The sequence below is a fragment of the Sarcophilus harrisii genome, chromosome 5, assembly GCF_902635505.1.
Source record: "Sarcophilus harrisii chromosome 5, mSarHar1.11, whole genome shotgun sequence".
In the NCBI taxonomy this organism is placed as follows: Eukaryota; Metazoa; Chordata; class Mammalia; order Dasyuromorphia; family Dasyuridae; genus Sarcophilus; species Sarcophilus harrisii.
In genome coordinates this window covers 83,767,730-83,780,545 of record NC_045430.1, presented here as the reverse complement: position 1 = coordinate 83,780,545, position 12,816 = coordinate 83,767,730, and the positions used below count along the sequence as shown (strand labels likewise).

The window sequence follows — 12,816 nt, the reverse complement described above, 5'->3', positions numbered from 1 at the left end:
AAGAATCAAATTAGATAATTTAGACAAAGCAATTTTTTAAAAACAAAATTTAAAGTGATATACAGATAGATGCATGTTGTTATTATCTTCTTGTCTTGGTTTTATAAAGCTTAGATATCAGTCATCTTGGGTTTAGGTGTAATCTCATTATTGTCATTTTATGTTTAATATTCTGTGAACATAAATAAATTGATAAAAATGCTTTTTAATTAAATAAAAGTATATAAACTGCTACATAAGCTCATTTTCTTGTGGTTCAGTGACATCATAGGGACAACTTCAGGTTGGTTGGCTGGTCAGTTGTTATCCTTCGTTCTCAAAGAGAATCAAAATGTATCACTATGTTAGCGTCAAGTTATAGGGTGTCCATTGGGCTGATCAGACCAATATAAGCTTGGAATGCTGTGCCACAGATTGGACACAAATAATCCCAACGAAAATTTGGGGTTGCTTCTCTGACTTTGCACATTTCCTGTTTCTTCTGAGCTAATTTTGCTCATTGAGTACAGCATCTTCTCTTTTTTAAAATTATAACTTTTTATTGACAGAACCCATACCAGGGTAATTTTTTGCAACATTATCCCTTGCATTCACTTCTGTTCTGACTTTTCCCCTCCCTCCCTCTACCCCCTCCCCCAGATGGCAAGCAGTCCTATACATGTTAAATATGTCACAGTCAGCATCTTCTTTGATGAGGGCACACCATGCTGTGCGGTCCTGTGCTAGTGACTTCCATACCATACAATTGATTCTAAAGTTCTTAAGAGATATCTTGAAAGGGTGCTTGTATCACTTTTTCCAACCATTTTGTGAGCCTTTGCCCTGTGTGAGTAGTTGATGAGATGGCTGAATGGTTAAGGCAATGGATTACTAATCCATTGTGATCTGCACATGTGGGTTCAAATTCCATCTTTTTTTTTTTTTTTTTAAATTTAATAGCCTTTTATTTACAGGATATATGCATGGGTAACTTTACAGGATTAACAATTGCCAAACCTCTTGTTCCAATTTTTCACCTCTTACCCCCCCACCCCCTCCCCTAGATGGCAGGATGACCAGTAGATGTTAAATATATTAAAATATAACTTAGATACACAATAAGTATACATGACCAAAACATTATTTTGCTGTACAAAAAGAATCAGACTCTGAATTATTGTACAATTAGCTTGTGAAGGAAATCAAAAATGCATGTGTGCATAAATATAGGGATTGGGAATTCAATGTAATGGTTTTTAGTCATCTCCCAGAGTTCTTTTTCTCGGCATAGCTAGTTCAGTTCATTACTGCTCCATTAGAAATGATTTGGTTGATCTCGTTGCTGAGGATGGCCTGGTCCATCAGAACTGGTCATCATCTAGTATTGTTGTTGAAGTATATAATGATCTCCTGGTCCTGCTCATTTCACTCAGCATCAGTTCGTGTAAGTGTCTCCAGGCCTTTCTGAAATCATCCTGTTGGTCATTTCTTACAGAACAGTAATATTTCCATAATTTTCATATACCACAATTTATTCAGCCATTCTCCAACTGATGGACATCCATTCAGTTTCCAGTTTCTAGCCACTACAAAAAGGGCTGCCACAAACATTCGTGCACATACATCAAATTCCATCTTTTCATATTTCTGTGAGATTTTGATACCTTGTATTTCCTCGACCTGCATATTTTCCTACTTGATTTCATCCAACTATGCCTCTATTACCTCACCATTTTTTTTGCTAAGGCAATTGGGGTTGTGACTTGCCCAGGGTCACACAGCTAGAAAGTGTTAAATGTCTGAAGCCAGATTTGAACTCTGGTCCTCCTGACTTCAGGGCTGGTGGTCTCTCTACTGCACTACCTGCCCCCTCACTATTTTTAAAGAAAGTAACAGGCTGTTCCATAACTGCAGGTATAGATAAAATGATGGAGAGAATATTGCTCTAGTCAGTTCTAGTATAGTTTAGTCCCTGAACGCTCAAGGACATCTCAAAATTTTCATGTATAGAACAGGTACTTGTAACTTGCTACATTGTGAAAGATAGTGAATTTTTGATGTATCATTCTGATCATCTGGTTGCTTCTTATTAGGCATTTGTAGTTTAGTAGCATCTGGTTAGCATTTAGTGCAATTTTAAATTTTTGTAATTTGCAGTGATGTTGAACCACCTTTCCTCTTTCAAAATCTCTATCAATCAATTAGAAGAGGTTCCATATAGGTAACCTTTCTGTAACTTCTGGTGGCAATAACCTGATCTTGAACTGATATAATTAACCCTTTCATTTCTGTAAATGAATCTTCATGATTTAGCCATTTGTTCAATCTTGTTTGTTTGTTTGTTGTTGTTGGCCCATTACTGAAGATATCATCCATATTTGGATTTTCATTCTATTCTTTGATCTAAAGCATTTCCTAAGCACTATATGGAGGTAAATTAATTCTGGTTACATTTGATAAGTAACAGGGGCATATATCTATTAGTACCTTTTATTGCTTGTCTGTGAAATGATGTCTATTTACATACATTTTGAGGCATAGCCAGTGTAGCAATTGCTTTTGTTATACCATACATGTTTATGAAGAAGGTTTTATTATTATTATTATTATTTGGGAGCAGAATTGTTATTATTCATTTTTAGTTCCACTAGGAGGAAAAGATTACAAGTACATTTAAGATAAATAACTTTATTTTTAAAAAATATTCTGTTCATTCTAGAAGTATTTCTCTAGGTTTTTAATGTGCTTTAAGGATATCTGTCAACCTCTTCTTTTTTTTTTTTTTGAAGGAAAAATGTTAATAATTCTAAAGATGCTTTAGGTTGATGGATCCTGTGTCTCATTAATATTATCTTGGTAATTTCTAAATTTGCTTGGAAACTTTTAAACTCTGTCATTCTCCATTTTGTTGTTTCAAAGTAATTAGTAAGACTAGTACTGAGTAGGTGCTAATTACTCTAAATATGTTATTCCCCTTGAGTTTTGATTTCAGGATGCCAGTAATCTTCTTGACATCTACAACTCTAATTTTATTCCCTTTAGTTTTATGCTTCATGTAGGTTGAGTGGAGAACAAAGTAATTTATAAGTATTTTACTGAGACAGTCACAGAGACTAAGTGTCACAGTGGTTAGAGTATGGGACCTGGAGTCAATAAGACCTGAATTAAAATCCAACCTGAGATACTTAGTTGTATAGTCCTGAGCAAATCACTTAACCTTTGCCTGTCTCAATTTCTTCAACTTCAAAATAGAGATGGTAATAACACACATCTCCAAGGTTCCTTGAGGGAATCAAATAAAATAATATTGGTAAAGTGCCTGGCACATAGAAGGTATTTTATACATGCTTCTTTTTTTTTTTCTTTTTCTTTTTTTAACCTTTAACTTGTTCAATTTGATTTAAGCTCAAAGATTTTAGTCAAATTTTTTCCTTGGCAAGTCTTTTCCCCTCAGCAAGAACTCCAGTGGAGGGAATTATACTAAATTCTGGCTCTAAAGATCTCTACTAAGGCAGGGATGGCATGTAGACTCCCTTTTGCCTTCATCCAGGAACTTAGAATAAAAAGTAAATAGGCTAAAGTATCTTATTTCCTCCATTTAAACTCCAGGTCATAAAACTGTAAATGGATAACTTTCTTTCCTCCAAATCAGTAAAAAGTAAAGTCCCTCCCAATAATTCTACTCTTTGGACTTTTTTCTTTTTATCTTGTTCTTTCATTTCCTATATTGGAGGAGGATGGAAGGAACCTGAGCTTATCTGCAGAGTTTCTCATCTTCTTCTAATACTTCAGGACAATTTTATTTAATTATTTCCTGTATTATTGTAACAAGATTAGAAAAAATTATTGTTATAGCTTTCAGGTAATCCAATTGCTCTTATGTTTTCTCTTCCTTGATCTGTTCTCTAGATCAGCTGATCATCTTATGAGATATTTCACATTCTCTTGTACTTTTTCATTCTTCCTATTTTATTTTATTATTTCTTGACCTCTTATATCTTTGTTGACTTCCCCTTGCCCAATTCTAATTTTTCAGGGATAATTTTCTTCCTTAAGATTCTGGGTCTCCTTTTCCAGTTGATTGACTTTCTTTCAATAATCCAGTTTTTCTTGAATTGTTCTTATTTTCAATTTTTTTCTGTCAATACCTCTCATTTCATTTTTAAATTTTTTTTTGAGTTCGTCTATGAATTCTTTTGGGTCAGGTGACCAGTTAATATTACTTTTTGAGGAGAGAATATATATATATATATATATATATATATATATATATATATATATTTAAGTATCCTCCTCTAAAGATAAAACCCAATATTTTCTATTCCCATTGTAACTTTTTATGACTGGATTCTTTTTTCAAATATTTGATTTATTCAAATTTATTATTTGATTATTCAAATAGTATATATTTCCAAATTATATCCAAATTCCAAAATTATAACTAGTCCTGGAGTGTGAGGGATGGTGCCTCTGGCCTTAGTTTCTTTTAAGTTCTCCTCTCTGATTTGGAACCCCAAACCAAGAACTCTATCCTCCTATAAGTGCCTGTGGCCAGCAGCTTCTCTGTTGCACTGCTTATTCACTCAACCTGGCATGTGTTGGCACCTTCCCAGCCAGTGCCATGTCTCCACATCACAACTGGCTCTGGAATCCCTTATCAACAGATTCCCTCAATCTTCCCAATTCACATTTCCAACTCCCCATGCTGGAGAGGAAAATTTCTGTGGCTGGGGCCAAAGTTACCTCCAAACTCAGTTAGTCCCAGAGATCCCCTAATGCTGTTTCAGTAGAACTAGCCTGGAGGTGTTTACACTTCACTGCATTCTTTCTTTCTTTTTTTTTTTTTTTTTAGATTTTTATTTTTATTTTTTTAAATTATAGCTTTTTATGTATAAATATATGCATAGGTAATTTTTCAGCATCGACAGTTGCAAATCCTTTTGTTCCAACTTTTTCCCTCCTCCCCACCCCTTCCTTCAGATGGTTGACCAATACGTGTTAAATATCTTAAAGTATAAGTTAAATACAATATATGTATACATGTCCAAACAGTTATTTTGCTGTATAAAGAGTTGGACTTTGAAATAGTGTACAATTAGCCTGTGAAGGAAATCAAAAGTTCAGGTGGACAAAAATAGAGGGATTGGGAATTCTATGTAGTGGTTCATAGTCATCTCCCAGAGTTCTTTCCCTGGGTGTAGCTGGTTCAATTCATTACTGCTCTATTGGAACTTATTTGGTTCATCTCATAGTTGAAGTGGGCCACATCCATCAGAATTGATCATCATATAATATTGTTGTTGAGTAAATAATGATCTTCTGGTACTGCTCATCACTCAGCATCAGTTCATGTAAGTCTCTCCAGGCCTTTCTGAAATCATCCTGCTGGTCATTTCTTCCAGAACAATAATATTCCATAATATTTATATACCACAATTTATTCAGTCATTCTCCAATTGATGGGCCTCCACTCAGTTTCCAGTTTCTGGCCACTACAAAGAAGGCTGCCATGAACATTCTTGCACATACAGGTCCCTTTCCCTTTTTAAAAATCTCTTTGGGATATAAGCCCAGTAGTAACATTGCTGAGTCAAAGGGTATACACAGTTTGATAGTTTTTTGAGCATAATTCCAAAATGCTCTCCAGAATGGCTGGATGTATTCACGATTCCACCAACAATGTATCAGTGTCCCAGTTGTCCCAAATTCCCCCCAATATTCCACATTATCTTTCCTTGTCATTCTAGCCAATCTGACAGGTGTGTAGTGGTATCTCAGAGTTGTTTTAATTTGCATTTCTCTGATTAATAATGACTTGGAGCATCTTTTCACATGGCTAGAAATAGTTTCAATTTCTTCATCTGAGAATTGTCTGTTCATATCCTTTGAACTTCACTGCATTCTTGTAAGGATCTGGAGAGGAAGCTTGCATAGCACAATCAGGAAGTATAGAGGCCTTGAAGCCTGAGATCCTGGATGTGGTTTCTGTGAACAATATGGATCCTCTTCTGGGTGGAAGCTCTGCTTGCATTGAGATTGCATTATCAACGGGAGACCTCTCCTTCTCTAACTGGCTGTGCATGTGACCTCATAGATCCTACATAAGTTGTGGGGACCAGGAAGTAGGTGGAGTTCTCTCTAACAGAGAACACCAGAGGGGCAGGGAGCTTACTCCTGAGCTCCAAGTTTTTTATTCCCATGTCCATTAAGAACAGCTCAGCAAGAAAAAAATCAAATGATTGAGCAAATAGAGCAAAAATTACAAGGTTGAGTTAGAGAAAAAATGAAAAATCACATTACAGAAACTATAACAAGAAATGCAAAAATTACAGGTTGAGTTAGAGAAAAGACAAAAAGTTAAGTTACAGCAGCTAGAACAGAAAGAATAAGAGCTCAGCCTATTGACTGAGGCAGAGAAGGAAAAAGAAGCTAATATACAGCAGTTAATAATGGGAGAACCAAGTGAATATAACGGGTTAAAGAATCCCACAGGTTTTAAAACTAGGGAAGATTTTAACCTGAACAGCCAAACAAGGAAATATCAGGAAAAAAAGCAAGCAGAGAGTTGGTGACTATAACTCCAGAGAGCATAGCAGGTGGGACATAGCTAAAGAAATCCTTTTTAGCGTTTTACTAATTTATCTCATCTGCTACAGCTCTAGGAAATCTATGGGGCATAGTCATTTAATAAAGAAAAGAGTTAAGTATTTGCTAATGAGAAAGAGTAGGTTGCTTTTCACTTTCAAAACTTGGTTTCAGTTTCAATTTTGCCTATCACCCATCATGCGCCTTTAGGGTATCTCCCATTTCCTGACCCTCTTCCCTCAGCTCTGCCTTTGTGGATGGGAAGAGGAGGAGGAGGAGAGGGAAGGGTGATGATATCATCAGTACCACCCACAAAGTATCAGCCAACCCCCTATATCATCATTACAAGAGGCAGGGTTAGGCTTTAGAGCCTCCGGCAAGAAAAACTTGTGTTGGCTTGATGGCAGCAATTGTTATTATGCCCAGAGGGTCTTTAAGAGTTCAGCACTCCAACATCAGTCTTCTGAAAAGCAACCTGATCAGTCTTTAAGCAAGCCTGTGGGAGAAGGGGATTGCAGTTAGAGAAAGTAAAGCTGTATGCTGCTGGGACTATAGAGAGGTTCCCAGGAAAGCTGAAACTCTCTTTGTTCAGCTTACAGATTCTTTGCCTCCACACACAATTAACTAGATCATTTCACCCTCTGAGAAGGCTTATAAGACAGTGTCTATCCATATACTGATTTGGGAAACTGAGGAATGTGTAGCTATTGTTCCAGTCACTAATACAGGTAGACAATGTGTGATCTATGACCCAGGAGGAGTAGCATCAGATTTATTGATTTACACTCCTGGAATACAATTTGGTGATATTTATTCAAACTTTGACTCCCAGTAACAGAATTCAGGAATATTATGGATTGCAGCTGCTACAACTGAATGTCCTTTGCTCATTATCTATGTGAATGGCATGCCATTGAAAGGTTGGTAGACAGAGATGCAGATCGTACAGTCATTAGAGATGTCAGTTGGCCTAGTCATTGGCCAAATACCTATATGTCTGGCATGAGGATTAATAATAGCTGGAATTAGTACTACCCCTTTAAAATGGGAGTTTTACAGTTGAAAGGATCCCCTTCAATCTGTGGGAAAGAGGCATCTTACAAAGTGAAAAAATTCAGGCCTTATTAGAGATAGTACAGGAGCAACTTGACCAAGGACATTTACAAGCTTCTTTAAGTCCTTGGAATTCCCTTGTATTTGTTGTAAAAAAGAAATTTGGAAAATGGAGAATGTTGATTGATTTAAGAAGAGTAAATGGACAAATGCAAAGAATGGGAGCTCTTCAGCTTGGGCTTCCATCTCCTCAATTGCCTAGGAAATGGCCTCTTTGGATTAAGGATTGTTTCTATTCTATTCTTCTACGAAAAGATTTGTCTTTTCAGTGCCCAGCATTAATTTAGCTGAGCCTTATAAAAGATTTGAATGGACAGTTTTGCCACAGGGAATGAAAAATGGCATGACTATGTGTCAAATGTATGTGGCTCCTGCTCTTATTCCTGTACAAAAAGCGTTTCCAAAAATCATGTTGTTACCACCATTATATAACATTTTAAGGGAAGACTGCTTTAGACTCACCATGCCAGTTTACAAAAGAAGATCAAGAGATTATGTTCCAAGAGAGATTGAACTGGCCTTATCCAATGTGGTTGAAAGAGTCACTCAAAAAGCCTTGAAAATATCAGTTTTTGCTACAAAAGAGGCACCCACAGGAGTCTTTCATCAAAGAGACAGTGTGATAGAGTGGGTGAACCTCCCAGCACAACCAAAACAGTCTTACTCCTTACCAGAACAAAGCCTTATACCAGCTTGTGGCTAGAATTTTATTAAAGGGGATTAAGAGAGTAGTACAATTATCTGGGATGAGACCTGACAAGATATATACCTTTTATACCAATGCACATATTAATGTATGCTGTGAAACCATCCCAGAGTGGAAAGATTTATTGACCACAGCTCCAAATTTTACACAAGGGTCTCCAATAAGATAACCCAGCTATTACATAATTAGCAATGGATTTTTGAAGAAAATGTTTCTAAGGTTCGTCTTAAAGGACCAACTATCTTTACAGATACATCCAAACATAACATTTGTGCTATATGTTCTCATGACTTAACTATAAAGAGAGTAGTCAGAACTCCTTTTCAGTCCACTCAGCAGAAAGAATTGTATGCAATCATGCTAACTCTTACTTATTATCCAAGAGATGTAAATATATTTGATTCAGCCTATTCAATAGGTGTGGTACAAAGAATTGTCACAGCCCAAATAAAATTTGTAGCTTTCAATATATATCAGCTCTTTAAGGAACTTTAAGATCAAGTGAGAAAGCATCCAGGTAAGATATAAATCTTATATATCCTCACTGTCTCCTGTCCTCAACCTTCTTACATTGACCCCTAACCTGTCAGGATTAAGTTATGATCCTTTCCTGGAATTATGACTTGTCTGTCCAGTGTCCTTGCCCCCCCCCCCCACCCCCACCCATTTGCCTGAGATTGTACTCAGGTTATATATTCTGTTTGCAAACCCTAATTAACTAAAACTCTATATAAGCTCTCTGCCTTTGTTTATTTGTATAGAATGCTTTGGAAGCATTTTCCCATTGGTTAAGTGTAGAGGACCACAGATAATGGGGGAAATCTGGGTAAAATATAAGATCCTTTATCCCAGAGGGAACCTGCTGACAATGTCTGGTTCTGCTCCCCATTTTCCCTAAGGGCTCTCGGCCTTCCTGAGAAGTCAGTGACAACCTGTGTTGTAGTTGAAGCAGAGAGATATCAGGTGGCAAAGAGTCGTCTACATACAATAACAAGTTTTTTATGTTGTCCAGCATATGCAATATATAGTTAGTGCATGCGCTGTGTTGCTTTGGTTACATAAGGGCATTAGGATATATAAAGCTGGGAGAATTTTGCATAAATGGACCCCATATTTTACCAACCAAGGGAGTCTTGTCTCATCACTCCTCCACTAAGACCTTGGTCCTTGGACTTAGGCTGGCCCCAACATCTCCAGAGAGCTGGTCCAGACAGTATACTTTGGTACCCCAGCTTGGGGGGCTCTAGAAAGCACACAACAGGTAAGTTAGTTTAAACTCTCCACATTAAAATTAAAAACCAATCTCTACTTGCCTCAGTTTCTCTGGTATGACATAAGTATGTGTCACAGAACTAAGTAAGTGACTGGTGCATAATAAGCACAAAAACACTCAATAAATGCTTGTTTCCTTCTTACTTGAACTCAGCAGCAATTCATTGTGCACTAAAGTAACTACAGCCATGTTCCAATGTTCTTTGGAAATCCTATAAAAAATGGAAAAATGATGGGAAGAATAATATTGGATTGTTCTCTATTAAAGTCATAATCTATTCATTATTCCAATAATATAGTGCCTTCTCTGCCATCTGAAAGTGAGGGCTAAATACACATTTGGAAATTCATTTAAACAATGTTCCTGAATTTTAACAAACTAAGAAAGTTCAATCACATCCAAAATTTCTTCCAGCTCCTCAAAGATCATGATCTCCTTTTGACTACATACTTTAGGCCAGAATTTCATCAGGCCAGAATTTCATCAGCCCTTTAATAACTGGCTCTGTGAATGAAGGATTTTTCTCCAAAAATTGTACTATGCCAACTGTGCATGGAAAAAAGATATAAGCTCATGACTGTATGTAAGGGAATCAACATTTTCACTAGAAACTATTTATGTTCTACCTTAAAAAGTAAAGCAAAGCTATTGATAATGCTTCCCAATATTTCCAGCAGTCCACCTACTCCATTGAAGTGTTTAATTGCATAAACAAACCACAGGAAAATCTTGTTAATCTGTTTTTGAATAAATGTTCTAAGACCAAGAAACTTGCCATAAATTCTATATAAGACTGTTTTTAGCTTCAAGGGTTTTCACTGTCAAACAGTTTCAAATACAAATGCAAATTTCTGCTCTATGTAATTTTTGGCAATGCTGAGTTGGAATTTTTGGCTTTCCAAAAATCATATGGTTGAGGTTTGTATCCCCTCAATTCCCGGTGGTAATGAGGTTAGTGGCAATGAGAGAGCTGTTAAAATCCCCTTTTTGGTCGGCTGCAGGTTTAAAGTGAAAGAATTCACTTATTCCCAAATTATTAATTGCAAAATAAAAATTTTTTGTTGGATAGAAACCAGTTTACTAAGAGACTGACTTCTATATCCACAAAGACCTATTAGGGAAATGGAATTTTGCACTGAGAAGGGAATGTCTCCTCAGTGGGCAAAAGGGTGCTAGCAAATTGCTTGGGCCTTTTGCAAGGAGTGAGTTTAAGGGAACCTGTTATATGGGTATCTTGATGGGGGGACTGGGACAGCCTGAGCTGATCAAACCAGGATTTCTCAATTGAATGACAATTTAGAATTTCAAAAAGATCAATGGGAGTTCATTTGCTCTTGAATAGTGTTGCTTCTCTCATCCTGGGAAGATGGGCCTTCTCTCCAGACTCCTTGGAGCCTGGATGATTCTGATCTCTGAGATCATAAAGGAGACACAATTTAATTTTAAAGGGAACACAGTTTAATGATAATCTTAAAGGGAACACAGCTTCAATAAAGGGTTACAATATTGCTGCTACTGTGTGAAATGATCTGGTTCTGCTCCTTTCACTCTACATAATCTAGCAGCTTTTTCCTAGAAATTTTTTCGATTGGTCCTAAGGCTCATCTGACAGGTTATGCACAATTCTACACTTTCCTCCTCTCTTTAACTTCTGCTTCCTTCTCCTCCTTTTCCACCTTCTTCTCTTCCTCCTTCCTTACCCCCCATCACTGTCTCTTTTTTTCTCTTTCTTTTTTTATTCTTTTCTCCTCTTTCTCTCTTTTCCTTTCTTTCTGGCTCTCTCTCTCTGAATCTCCTCCCTATCTCTCTATCTCTTTTTGTCTCTTTGTCCCTTTCTTCCCTCTTCTAATTATGTATAGACTAGACATTCCAATTTCAGAGTCCTTAGTCAAACAACAATACTAGTATGAATGAAAATAAATTACTTATGTTAAGAACTGGCTGTCTTAAGCTGTTCTGCTTTTGAATCATTTACATACAATTGTACTTTGTAAAGAATTGGAAGAAATTGGTCTTTTCTTGTCTCCTTCTACTTTTATGGCTGGTCTCACTTTGTTTCTGATGATATCCCTGTCTCTGATGTTTTCCAAAGCCAGCTATTTGTATCCTGACTTTCTAAAGAACTGAAAAAAAGGACTTTTTGTTCCTTGTAAGTTTTGCTCAGTTGAAGATTCAATTGATTTAAACTTAAGATCACTGTGTAACAAATACTTTCAAAGATGGAGGGATTAACATATTTAAGAGAGGTTTTTCAGTATGTTTCATTTTTATTTGCTCAAAATGTTCTATTTTGATGATGAATCAGGGAACATTTTGCCTCATCTGACAGAGAAAAGATAAAATGAGTTTAGGAGTTGGCAAAACTTTAATTAGGACTCAGTAGTGAGAAATATATACAAGTACTTGAAAAATAAAACTAACTTTTAGTTTAGTTTTTTTTTTACACTATCTTAACATAAGAGTGTAAATGATGGTGGTGATGAGGTACCTACTCAATTTGAAAATTTTCCTAAACAATATGATGAGATTATAGGGAAGGAAAGGAAATTTTGGAAATCTATATGAAAGAAATTTATAAAAAACAGAGAAAACATCATGGTGATGTGGTAGTGCAGAGAGTTGTGAGAATTGGGGTCAGGGCAGATCCAGCGTGAAAGAATTCACTAACGAAAAAGTCTGAATGTCAGAAAAGGAAAGTTTATTGTTCACTAAAAAGGGGCACTCTTAGCAGGCAAGTTCCTAGTGAGGAATTTTGCAAAAAGTGTGTTAACAGATCCCTGTTTTATGGGTAAGTCTTGGCCTGGGAACTTGGGGGCAGGGGGCAGTTTGAGCTGATTATCAGACCAAGATCTCCAATTGAATGAAATCATTTTGAAGGCTTTTTCCCCCCCAGAGTCTGGAGTTTCCTGAAGGGGATTCAGGCCACCCCCCAAAGATCAATGGGAGGTGATTTGACCAAAATGAATGAAGCCACTTAATTTGTCTGGGAAGATATGCTTTCCCAGAGGAGGGCCTGAGACTCCAAATTTCCCTTCTTTTACAGATTAAAGAGGACACAATTTCAGAGTTCACATCCCATCAATGAGAAGAAGCACACAGCCTTGTTTCATCCACTGGTGACTGGAAAGAGTGAGAGCATTGTCCATTGTCCAGAAACTGG

General features: G+C 36.7%; 1 pseudogene; it reads right to left on the bottom strand.

The window, feature by feature from the left end:
* Window positions 1–9,597: 9,597 nt before the first annotated feature.
* On the bottom strand, window positions 9,598–10,561 carry LOC100932207 (annotated as a pseudogene).
* Between the last annotated feature and the right edge of the window lie 2,255 nt (window positions 10,562–12,816).